The sequence below is a fragment of the Megalops cyprinoides genome, chromosome 11 (genome assembly GCF_013368585.1).
Source record: "Megalops cyprinoides isolate fMegCyp1 chromosome 11, fMegCyp1.pri, whole genome shotgun sequence".
NCBI lineage: Eukaryota > Metazoa > Chordata > Actinopteri > Elopiformes > Megalopidae > Megalops > Megalops cyprinoides.
The window spans coordinates 14,309,236-14,319,178 of NC_050593.1; the positions used below are offsets into that span (position 1 = coordinate 14,309,236).

The 9,943-nt window shown below is 37.9% G+C and overlaps 1 protein-coding gene and 2 long non-coding RNA genes across 5 annotated transcripts in view; 2 read left to right on the forward strand and 1 right to left on the reverse strand.

Annotated features, from left to right (window-relative positions):
* Positions 1-2,156, reverse strand: part of LOC118786232 (zinc finger E-box-binding homeobox 2-like) — a 75,293-nt gene extending 73,137 nt beyond the window's left edge. For 2 of the 3 annotated variants that reach the window (XM_036541344.1, XM_036541342.1), the window contains exon 1: positions 1,925-2,156. The gene's annotated coding sequence lies outside the window, so the exon portion shown is untranslated. The remainder of the gene's footprint in view (positions 1-1,924) is intronic. The other variant, XM_036541343.1, reaches the window with a different exon arrangement.
* On the forward strand, positions 1-2,895 carry LOC118786233. Its single transcript, XR_005005314.1, has 3 exons — positions 1-845; positions 1,638-1,779; positions 2,180-2,895. It is a non-coding gene; the product is annotated as an uncharacterized LOC118786233 (long non-coding RNA).
* Positions 2,896-3,032: 137 nt separating this feature from the next.
* Positions 3,033-7,192, forward strand: LOC118786147. Its single transcript, XR_005005309.1, has 3 exons — positions 3,033-3,354; positions 3,712-3,762; positions 6,725-7,192. It is a non-coding gene; the product is annotated as an uncharacterized LOC118786147 (long non-coding RNA).
* The last annotated feature ends 2,751 nt before the right edge of the window (positions 7,193-9,943 follow it).

Below are 9,943 nucleotides of genomic sequence, written 5' to 3' on the forward strand. Positions count from 1 at the left end.
GCAACAATGTGGGCACTGGGAGATCCCATTTAAATACAGGGCGCCAAACTGAACATTATAATCATGATAATATAATCGGTAATAACTCCTAATATTGGTAAGCCGAAAACATTTAAATGATCGTAAATGTCCTGCCTCTATCTTTACTTGAGCTTTTGATGAAACTGTGATCAAATGGAACGTAAGGGCAGAGGACACGGGCAATAGGGAGGACGGTGAGGCAGCGGGGGAGACGGAGAATTACACCTTCGATATTAGTCATAATTCACCATGTCTGCCTATGGGGAATGCAGTGTTTTACAACATTTCATTTAAATACGAGATGTCATAGCGTTTTTTGGTCATGATTTTTTTTTTTTACTTGAGTAGAGCATCTGCGGATATCGTATAACGGTCTGCGCCTGACAACCGGAATAATCAGTAAAACTAGTTAGGGACAACTACTATTCACATTTTCTGAAAACCTTGTTTTATAATAATGCAGTCATCGTTTTATAAGAGTTCACTAGAGATTCAATTTATCTGTGCTCTGCATTGACTTGTCTCAGAGAAGACACTGGAGATTTTTTTTTGTATGTCATACAAAGTTACGTGAATGAGAGAGTATGGCTCTCAGTCAAATTTTGGATTTTTGCAAACGACAAAAGGTCCTGTTTGATCAGCAGCAGCTTTCGCAGACTTTGGCTCGGGGATTAATACAAACACATGGCAGTAAAAAGATGTAACAGATGTAAACTGTAAAACATTCGAAATTAACCCCTTTTCCTCCCCACCACAACCACCCACAATCAACGCTGTATGTTCTGTTTAAGTGCACTCCTCAAAACTTCAGTTCATCAGCAAAGGTAAGTAGAACTGCGCACGGTTAGTGTGTATGTTTTATTGTTTTTGATTGTTTATGTACGAGGCTACTTTAGACATGTGTTGAAATTAATGTGAAGCTTTAAACATATCATAATTTAATATGGAGTTCCTGTTTTGAAAATTCTTATGCTGCACTAATTACTGCATGCTAAATAAATAGGCAAGACTCAGAAAAGCCGCAACTATGAAGCGAGAAAAACAATCATAAACTTCCCTCGTGTTACTTTTGTATTACTGCAGCCTGTAAATTGATGAGTCAAATAGAACATCACAATGACAATTGCAGGACTAATGTTACATTTAAGAAGAGGTCATCGTTTTCACTTGGCTTGTGTCTTATTAGTGTATTGCAGTGGGAAACGAACCATGACAGGGAAAACAAACAAACAAAAAGCTAACAAACAAGCAACGACACAATTACAAAACATGGAATTGTGGCAATCAGTCGAAAACAGTTTTGTGATATCTGGGAGCATTAAACAAAATACCGAGTCTAAGTCATGGTCGTATCTCCGCCTGTGTTTATAAAACCAAATATTTGCAAGTACAGTCACTAATATTTACATAGGTGGTGTAGTGAAAAATAACATGTGTACTTTAACTGCCCATCTACCCATTCAAGAAAGTCTGTCCAACCAGCTTAAAACATGGTAAAATATATATATATATATAAAATAATCTTGCTATTATATTGTCAAAACACATGTAGGTATGTTGCATTGCTAAACTCCACGTTATCAATGGTCCTCAAGAACGTGCCTCTTTCTTTTCAGACAGGTTGGACGATTCCGAAGGAACATCAAAAATAATCAAATGCAAAATGGCATAATGAAGTGTTTAGTTTAAACTAAACATTTCTGAGTGTATGTGCGTTTATGCGTGTGTGGAGCAACCGGCACCTTTCCACCTGCACAGGTAGGCAAACTTTGATAAAAAACACTGCGTTAGAAACTACATTTTAGTGAAGGCTATATGTGACAACGTATTTTACATTATTAGGTGGTTACACATGTATCTAATTATAATAAAGGCGATTTAAAAGGAAAGAAATCACACCTACCTTATTATTTACGTTACTCTCTTTTCAAATAGTTCGGTTGAGGAAAAACCGGCTGGAACAAAAGTAATTTGGAGAATTGAGGATCCTTGCAAAATGATAATAAGCCTCAGAAATAGTTGGAAGAAGGACCGTTATTCCTGCTGGGCAGGTTAGAACTGATCTCTTTCAGCCACTCCAGGAAACAAACCTGGGGACGGACTGACGTGTTACGCCTCTTCTAATGACATTTTTTTCTTTTTCTTTTCTGTAATACAGAGGAGAGACCCTGAAACACACGCCACCTATCTTCACGGGGAGGGATAATTGAGGAGCACCAAACGTGAGCATCTTCTGCGAAACGTGATCAAGTTTTTTTTTCCTCTTTCTTTTTCTGTTTATGATCCGGGAGAAATAGTCTAAGTCGGATTACCTTGCAATCTAAGCAAGAATAATATCTGAAGAAAGTTGGAACAGCCCCATTCAGCTTTAACCCTCCACAAGCATGTCAACAAAAAAGGATCTTACGGAAATCACGTTGTAGCAATAGCTGACCCTCACAAACCAAGGATCAACAAAACAGCGCCGAAATATCTATTTACTTCCAAGACAGCTTTTGCGGTTGAGACTTTCTGACTCGTGTCTGTGAATGCTGGTGTGTTTTTTCGATAATCTGCGCATCTTAATTTATTAACAAGACGACAATAAGTAAACTACCACAAATATATTTGTATGTGTTTATTTGTCATTCTGTCAATAGGTCATAAACGTGGTCGGGGTTCGCCTATGTGTAAATTAAGGTGGGGAACGTAGCCTATGTCTATTTTACTTAACTTTGGTCGAGCTTTTCTGCATTTCATTCAGCACCAACAGAATGAATATGTATATTATTTTATCTTTCTTTGCTTGAATGGTTAAACTCCTCTGGTAGCCTAATTAAGCAAGGCGCCGGAACAGGTGTGATTTATTTAATGAAAATGCATATTCATTAGTCAGAAAAACCTAGAGTTGAAAAAAAAAAACTGATATTCAAATAAGACCATGTTCTTAAACGCCGCCCCCCCCCCCCCCAAAAAAAGGGGGGGGGGGTCAAAACATGAACTGGCATATGCTTGAGCAACTTCGTGCCAAATGTTCAGGTTATTAAGTAAACGGGTGTGGTCGTTAATTTTATCGATTGCTCTTATTTGTTTGTTTGTTTGTTTATGTATGTATGTATGTATTTATTTTTATTTGCCATTTCCAGAGTAAAGCAATTTCAGTTTCTGTGTCCCCACATACGTAGATGGAAAGGGAGGCTCCACCTTTGGAGCGCAGTGATTGGTTATGTAAATAAAGTATTTTTTCTCCCCTATCTTTATGCAGTTATCTACTGTATGGATAATTAAATCATCAATCAAGGGGCTTGGCTATTTGATGCCTTTGTTCAAAGCCAATCGGGTTCCAGGGAACTGGTAAGCGCCGAGCAAAGGAAAGATGCGCAACATCTGGAATTGGGAAATTTTCTAAAGGCTGTAGATTATTAACCAATTCTGAGCCCGACTCCCAAGGGAGCCATTTAGTTTCTGATGTTTCTCAGCCAGATCAGTGTATTATTATTGTTGTTGTTTTTGTTATTATTATTATTATTATTATTATTATGTGTTGTTATTTAGAGTGGTCTTACATACATTGATGATAATTATGTTAATCAGAATCTGCATGTTATTTGCTCCCTTTTTATTTTATGTTCTATGAGTTTTAAAAACTATATATTTTATTGCTTTACTTCACTGTATTCATTTGCATATCTGTTTGTCATTAATTTACAGGCACTTCGCTAACTCAATGGTGTGGGTGTGTTATATCTCGCATCTCTAATGGTAAGTAAATACCTTAACTCTCACTCGTAGTCAACGCAGTCAGGGTGTCCAGCAGGTGTTTCTGTTTGCAGTGTAGACCATACATTACCGCTCTGACCAGAAGAATAACTCAACCCCTAGCTCGATAAAAATAGTAAGTTTGTGAAAGTAAGGTTTACATTGGTGTAATCAAGTCACCATATACCATCTTTTGCTTCAGAGCTTAAAACGGTTGAGGGGAAACAAGAATACTTATTTTGGCTGGCTGCAGCTGAAGAGATTTATTTTATGAATATATTAAATGGGTTAAATAAAAAACAGTAGAAGCGACAGGGAGTCTAACATTCGCAGTCTCCGTGCTGACGCTTCACCTCCAGCAATCGGTTGTTAATTCACCCTGGCTTCAAGTGACACCCCTCTCTTTTCGCTTGAATATCCTATATAGCGTGAAATGGGATTACAGTTGATAGCGAACCTATAGTGGGACCTTGAGGTTAATTTATCTGTTAATTTAATGGAGAGAACGTAACGCATGCTCCTTCAGCTATTACGAATAAGTGATTGATTGTATTAAACGTCGCATTGCTGGCATTGTGTTTGCACAGAAGGCTACAGACCCCTACTGTAAACAGTGCACTTCGGCTGTTGAAGTGAGATTAGTTTTTCACTTTGGACCCGTTGCTCAGTCGTCCCATGAGCAGTTTATAATGCAGGAAAGAAAGATAAAAGAGCATATTTCACAAGTCAGGAAGATCGATTGATTTACAATTATATTCACAAATAATAGTATAAAATGCACATGTTTATCATTATTTGATATACTCAAAGGCAGCGTTTCCCTTTATCCATTGTAAGCAGCGCTACAGCGCTGTATGCAAATGTGAACAAGTTGAGATAGCTCAATAAAGTTGATGATGCAATGCGCATATTGCGAGTAATTTTAATAAAAGCTCCTGTGGTGATACTTACATCTAAGCAATTGCAAATGTATTTTTTTCGTTATCTTGACATGCAGGTGTGTTGAGATTAATATGATTGCACCCTATGCAGGAACCATTTGTACGCATATCATATTGTGCCTACAGTCAAAGCTGATGTGACTATTGAATAATTTTAAATGAATGCAATGTTTCTGATTATTGACATCTGCTTGTCACAAATAAATCTGTAATATCATCGATTAATAACTCAGAATTCGAAATCCTGACCCAAAATAGCCGTCCTAGCTGGGAAAAATGCAGTACATACCTAAAACCTAATTTTTATGTATGTCTGTGTGTGTAATATATTGTTACATTATTATAATGTATGTTAATAATGATGGGTAATCACAGTATTTTTAGTATCAACCATACCACTCGATGTTTAAACAAATGATTATGTACCTCATCAAATAAGGAGACACACATACACACACACCCACACACACACACACACACAGTATACAGGCTATTTTTCATGTTGCGTAACACACTGTCTCTGAATCCTGTATCCTTTGGATTCTTTTGAGACTGGGAAATTCAAATGTGAGAGTGAAATTGGTCCCCAGAAATCTCACATCTGTATAAAAAATTAGTGAGAAAATGCACAGGTGGTGGGATAATGTTCGCCAGAATCCCCAAACTAAATAAGAGCACAATGGATAATGTCACTTCCTGCCTCTGAGAACATCCTCAAAGCAGCCCTGTTCTGGTAACGTTCATGCTACATCTCAGCAGAGTCAAAAATATCGCATAATTCAAACAGTGGTGAGGTACAGCATTCTCAGAAAAAAAGAAAAAAAAATACTTCATGGGTTATGAATTGTCTCCCCTACAACGTAAAATAGCATATGTATATAGTCTGTAAGAGTAGTTGCTGAAGAAACACAAGCTTTAATTTCCTAGATTAATATCATCTTGCTAGAGGGTACACAAAATGAATAAAGTACTTAGTTGGTTAAAGTGTTGCACAGACTGACTAATTTGGATTATTCTGTAATATCATATATGTTTGGAATCTTCCCTTTTTTATTTCAAAGGGTACAGGGCATTTTCAGAGGCCAGTAAACCTAAGGCAGAATGATGTCTGAAACAATTTTACTTTTAGCATTCCTTCTCAGTGTCAACTGCATTATCTGAGAAACAATATTTTACCCTCTGGTAAAAGGGTCTCATTCAAAGTCACTTTTCTAATTCATAACAAAGTAAGTGTCCGTGGGCAGAAAGAAAACAACTGCATGCTCTGTATATTGCCGTTCAAAATGAACAACTGAATGTGCTGAGGAACTTCAGAAATGAAATAGATGTTATCAAGCAAGCGATAACCACGACAGATGGCTTCGTATGATGATAAGTGCAAACTTAAGCAAGCAGAATAAGAGAGTTTTGTTTGTGCCTTCCTGGGTTGTTGCTTTTTTTTCAGTAGGACTGACTTTTTGATATTTTTTGTCATAATGCCATTGATGTGATGTCACTTAGTGTGCCGTTGTCACTCGTGCAGCTAGGAACATGACAGATTGATAGACAATTGAAGAACATAGTCAGCCGCAAAACGTGTATGATCTCAAGGACTCTCACACATGTAAAATGAATTTGGTTTACATTTGCAACAGGCCTTACAGGCAAAGAGCACTTTGTTTCTGTGAGCTTTCCTCAAATCAGAACACTTCAGATGTTGTTGCGCCACACATGAAAGAGAGCAGGGAGAGATCGCTGCACAACAGATTGCTTAGAAACAAATGCTCACATCAAATGCGTATTGATTTTCTTATGTTGCTCTTGTTAAATTCAAAATTGGGATCCCGCGAAGGACTGAGCATGTTATTAATTGCACTTATACATTTGGGTGGCTCTAACAGGAGACGTATCAAGTTCTGAGGCTGATTTTTTTTTTTTTTTTCCGCGGAAAGGGGTCAGCTCCCAAGTGACCAAAAAGTACCAGATTGAGAGGGGCTATGTGGGACTCACAAAAACCAGCATTTTTTTGTGTTTTGATGTTCCAGCTTTGTGAACCATACCCAGAAGGGAAGAACCAGAACACACATTCAATTAATGTTTGACATTGACAAAACTTTCTCTGACTGAAAAGGTAAGGTCTGGAAAACAGGAGCACTTTCACGTAAGAAAGACGCCTTATAGCTCTACGGAATTAATAATTGACGTTTGCTGTGATTAATTATTAATCAAACATTTGAATAATTGTTGTTTCTCTAATCTCTACATACATTTGCATATCTGCCTTTTTAATTTCTGCTATTATATGTGAAGCTACATTCTCTCAGGACACGAAGATGTAATAAATAAAACTTCACTCCTCAAATGTCTACCTACTGTGTGCTCGTTGAATGTGGCACAGACTAAAAACAGATAATAAACAGAAAATCTCAATTAACTTACCACTATGAACCCGAACCAATAACATTGTGTAGGTGCATTTGATGCTGATCTTATCATCTTGGTGTTGTTTTGCCTCAGGTATATTATACTAGTACTAATGATGTAATTTAAAAAGATGCGTACGACTCAGATCATGGTTTTAGACAATGCTCATCACATATTTTAATAGGTGTAACATTATTTTACATTATGCAAAATAACCTTTTTAGCTGCCTGATTGTGCGATGCTTGATGCAAGCACCTGGAAAAAAATGGGAGAAGACCTCACATTCTATTTTGAGCTTATTTTCATATCGGTTGGCATTATATGTATGCTAATGGTGTAATTTAACAATATGCAGACTATTCTCATCACATATTTTAAAAGTTCTCTCATCTTTCAGTATGCACAAAAAAAAAAAAAAAAAAAATCACACCGGCTGCCTGGTTGTACAATGACCCTTGATTCAAACAGCTGAAAAGAATTGTGGATTGACCTTTTATTGGTGGTTCTGTTACTATTATGACTGTATGAATTCTGGGAAATTCAACAAAGAAGTGGGATCTGGAGTGCTAACAATCTTGAAGGAAAATAATATACTCATTCGGGGTTTTGCATACCCACTGCTCTCTCCCTGCCACATCACAACATGGGGGAGTACAGTTTGATGATTTGGCTAAAAAACAAGGACTGTGGTAAAAGAAAAGAAAGGTAAATAGAAAGTTCGATTGAGTGACTGACGTCTGTTGGTACATTGCAATGTTAATGCTCCTCTGGTAACAGAATGTCTGAAAGCAAAGAAGGAGGACACATCTTCAGGTTTTACGGTGAGATAGACATCTCATGGCACTAGGATATGACTCACTGTGACTGTAGCTGACCACATTGACTGAATCGGATAAGGATCCATGAACAGAAATTCGAAAGGTAGGTTCCCATTTGTTGTATCCTTGGCCGGGAAGTAAGTGGTAGTAGTCACCGTACGGTACTCATTTAAGTTCCGATATGTCAGAACTGCAAAAAAATATATAAATAAACATCCATCAAATCAGAATGGTTCCATCCCACAGACCACATAAAGCTATTTTCAGTGAGTGTACACTTGACTGGTTCACTTTTTCTAAGCAAATCTGCAGTGCATCCTCAATGTTTAAAACCATGTGATGTAGTTGTATCGTCATTGGGAAATACTTGGAAAGGTTACCCATTCCTCAAAAAAAAAAACTCAGGGTGTCAATAAAACATTTTATACATTCTTTATTCTTTGTCGTTTTATGTTTTTCCTTGTTCTGTGCAGCATGTCCCATATATCTTCCCACCAACTTGACATATGTACATCACTCCAGCAAGGCAGTTCTTTCTCACAGATCAACACCTACACATCTCATTTTTTTCTGACCAGGCTGGTTAAATCAGTGTGGTTTTTCTGTCAGACCAAGTGCTGAGGTCAGGGGAACCAACGTCCATAATAACAGTAGTTATCCCTCTCATGTGTGATTTGGCAAAAACGAGACATTTCACCATAAGTGATTATCCATGTTTCTAAATGGGTCTATTTTAAAGACGAGCCATATGTTCAGTGCTTCACTCGTGCTGTGAAAAGATATTTCAGCTATCCAATATTGCAAGCATTCTTCAACATAATTAGAGACGAAAAGCATAGAGAATACCAGTAAGAGTGTGGTAAATTACTAAATAAGGTAAGGAGCCACAAACCTTTTTTTAAGGGTTCAGACTATACTTTTATTCAACTAATGTGTGGATGTTCATTGTGCATATAAGCATAAAAAAGAGAAATGAATGTGTAGACGCACGTAAATAATGTAAAGCAAAATTTGAAAAAAGGTAAACAAAACAATAACTGATCAAAATAATCGCTTAAGTCAAACAAACCTCAGGACAACCCCCGCCCCCCCCCCCCCCCCCCCCCCCCTCCAAATATTTCCATCAGTGAAAGCATTGTTGAAGAATTAGACTACATTGTCAGTGGCAGGAAGGCATGATTCCAATCACGATCCACCCTGTCAAAATTCAACAATGTAGGCCAACACAGCAGTGGCTTTTAAGTGCTTAAGATCCCATTTAGGGCTACTACTGTTTGCAGTCTCTTTTCCTCATAATGCACAATAAGAGTACTGACGAATATATGGCATTAAAGATATTGAATAAATTACTATTGTAATAATTTTCCACACTCGGTAGTCCTCCGCAGTGGTGCCCTTCCACCTCTTCCTCTCAGTCTTTTTTGTAGTACCCTAAACAGAGAGAAATTGAAGGGAGTTGATTCAGCTTTGATCCCCACGCTTGTTGTCAAAGCGCTTGGGATTGAAGTGACTGTTGGCTACAATTGACTGCGACAATTAGGAGATGATCAGAGCCCTAGAGTGGAGCACTTAAAGGGTAATTTACATGTCAGTTTGTCGAATTAAAAAAAGAAGGGGGAAAAAAGATATTCAGCTCAGATTTTTTATTTCTCTGTGCCTTGTAAACTGTAATTTGTCCTCTGCTAAGGAAACCCTGGCAGAGGAGTGAGGATGCCCATTACCATTTGAAAAGAAGCAATCATGAGGCTACTGCTGAGTCCATTGTCCACCGAAAATGCTGATTTGCAGCCAGTGAGTAAAGCGAAAGCTTGCGCGGAGGTAACTCCCCTTGTAGTGGTCGTTTGGACTCGGGGCTTTCATTCTGTACCTTTAAAACCCCCACATGGGCCATCATTATAACCGTGTCTTATTCCTGGAGGAAGGTGTTGGACTCTGGGCAACCTCACAGCCCTGTGAAAGAGAGGAGGGAAGTGGCATATAAGCTAACAGCAGGTTGATAGGATAATACTAGTCATCTGTTG